Genomic DNA, 2,500 nt, shown 5'->3' with positions numbered 1-2,500 from the left:
TGTGGCCATTCAGAGAGAGAGAGAGAGAGGGAGAGGGAGAGAGAGAAACGGAGAAAAAGAGAGAGAAACAGAGAAAAAGAGAGAGAAACAGAGAAAAAGAGAGAGAAACGGAGAGAAAGAGAGACAGAGGGAGAGAGAGACCGTGTGTGCGCGTGTGCGTGCGAGAGAGAGAGATTAAAAAGGTAATTCATTACCTGTCGGCCGCCCCTCCCATCCCGTAGCTCTGGGTAATTAGACATTAATGAGGGTGTGAGTAGATGAAGTAAGGTCCTCCGGTGATGACATCACCACCTCCACCCCCACACACAGGAAATGCTGTGTTGTCAAAATCCCAGAGTGACACAGTGGCTGTGTGTGTACTGTATACGTGCGTGTGTGTGTGCGCGTGTGCGTGTGTGCGTGTGCGTGCGTGTGCGTGCGCAATGCTGGCCTGTCTGAGGGAGTTTTTCCGGAATGAACCGGTCCATTGAGTCCCGTTGCTTCTGGCCTCACAGACTAGAGCAATAGGCAGGACGGAACCTACTGCGGCCCAGTGGCTGCTGGGAAGGGGCGTGGCGCAGGGTGACCACAGACTTCGCTCCTTCCTTGACGTTCTGGCGCAGCTCACCGCCCAGAACAAAGAGCTCTGTTTCGCAGGTCAGCTCCTAGGATGAGTTAATCCCAGCTGGAATGTTCTGTCGGATTCTCTTACCGCTCTCGTAAACACGCCAGCCCGTTCCACCAATAAACAGGGGGGTTCCTATTGTCCTGTAGTAAAAGGTCGGAATCGGACAGTTGAGAAGGAAAAATAACCCGGTGGAAATCCACCGCGAAGCAAAACAAACAAGCGGCCCGTATCTCTCGGCTAGTTCACACCGCGGCTAGCGCTCCGCCGGCTAGCTTAGCCGCTAGCCATAACAAACACCGCCTCCAACTGATACGCTTTTGGGGATTAGCATCAGCCGTATGCTAAATGGACTCCTTGTTGCCATGAAACACGAGACGTGGCATTGACATTGCAGAGTAACCACGGCCCTTCTGGTCTGCCCGCCTGACTGGTCAGTCTTCCTGTCAGTCTTTCTGTCAGTGTCCTACTCCCTCTGTGCCTTAGACCCACACGGCATCTCAAACTCCCCCGATCTCATTTTTTGATAAGACAAACCCTGTTTATGAAGTAAAGAGGTCACATCCAACCACTGCGTGCACGCGTGTGTGTGTGTGTGTGTGTGTGTGTGTGTGTGTGATGCCAATTACCCCTCAGCCACCCAGAGACCCACCCCAGGACCCCCCTCTCTCAGGACGATAATCCTCAGGTTTATTTGGGGAAGCCCCCTCCACCCTGAACCCCCCCCCCCACCCCCCACCCCCCCCGTGGTTCACCGCTCGGCCGTATAGAATAGATATACATCAGGCCGGGGGGAGAATCAGTTAGCATCGGGGAAGCTACAACATCACAGCCAAAGTCAACTCTACCCCAGCAAACACACACATGCTGCTCCATCCAGAGCCGTGGCTCCTCCCTATCTGGCGCTAGACAGGGCGTGACCCGACGGGGTCAGGTCGGCGTTCGTAAGCGGATATGTTTGTTCATGTTTGGCGGGTTGTTTTTACGGGGATGTCTCCTGGACTAGAATGGCCGTGGAGGGGTCGTTTCGGGAGGGGCGTTCCCTGGGTTCTCACAAAAGAGGCGACCCTTCGTTTTCCCGTCGTTTTTTGTTGCGTTGGCGAAGGGGGGGGGGGGGTAGAGGCGGCCGGACACAGAGTAGCGCACCGCCGGCAAGGGGAGGTGTCGACAAGAGTCTCCCCCCCACCCCCCCCGCGATCTGACCCGGCGATGTCCATATCTCTCGCCCCCCCGCCCGGCGCCAGGGGCGGGGCCGGCAGGGCCGCGCCGTCACCCCCGCCGCCGCCCCCTGCTGTCACTCAGGCGCATCTTCACTCATCACCTCCTCCGCCTCTACACCTGTGTTGTGTTTCCCGGTTGCCATGGCCACTAAGAGTCTGGTTGACTGAGGTGATGCTTTAAGTGGTTCTAATGACACCCAGGGGTGTGAGCGCAGCGCCCCTCCCCTCCCCTCCCTCCCTCCGCCCCCCTGTCAGACCCTGCCGAAGACGCCCGGACCTGGGGGTGGCGTGGGCCGGGGCGATAGCATGGCCTGACGTGCCAGAGAGAATCTTGGCAGGTCGAAGGGAATCTTTGAACTCCGCTCGTTCTGAGCTTTGACTCGGGGTCAAACGCATCGGGTCTTGTCATCCAGGCCGGGTTTCAACATTAGACCTGCGGAGAAGCATACATCATCCTCCACTCCTTCACTCTCTCTCTCTCTCTCTCTCTCTCTCTCTCTCTCTCTCTCTCTCTCCACACCCACCAGTCTTTCCCCCACACATCCACAAAGCCAATCTCTTCCTCCCATCCCCTTTCGTCACACCTCAAGAAAGGAGTGCCTGACACCTCTCTCTCTCTCTCTCTCTCTCTCTCTCTCCACACCCCCGCCTCTCTCTCTCTCTCTTCGGTTGAGTC

Source organism: Borostomias antarcticus, assembly GCF_949987555.1.
Source record: "Borostomias antarcticus genome assembly, contig: scaffold_503, whole genome shotgun sequence".
Classification (NCBI taxonomy): domain Eukaryota; kingdom Metazoa; phylum Chordata; class Actinopteri; order Stomiiformes; family Stomiidae; genus Borostomias; species Borostomias antarcticus.
This window is presented reverse-complemented; position numbering follows the sequence as displayed.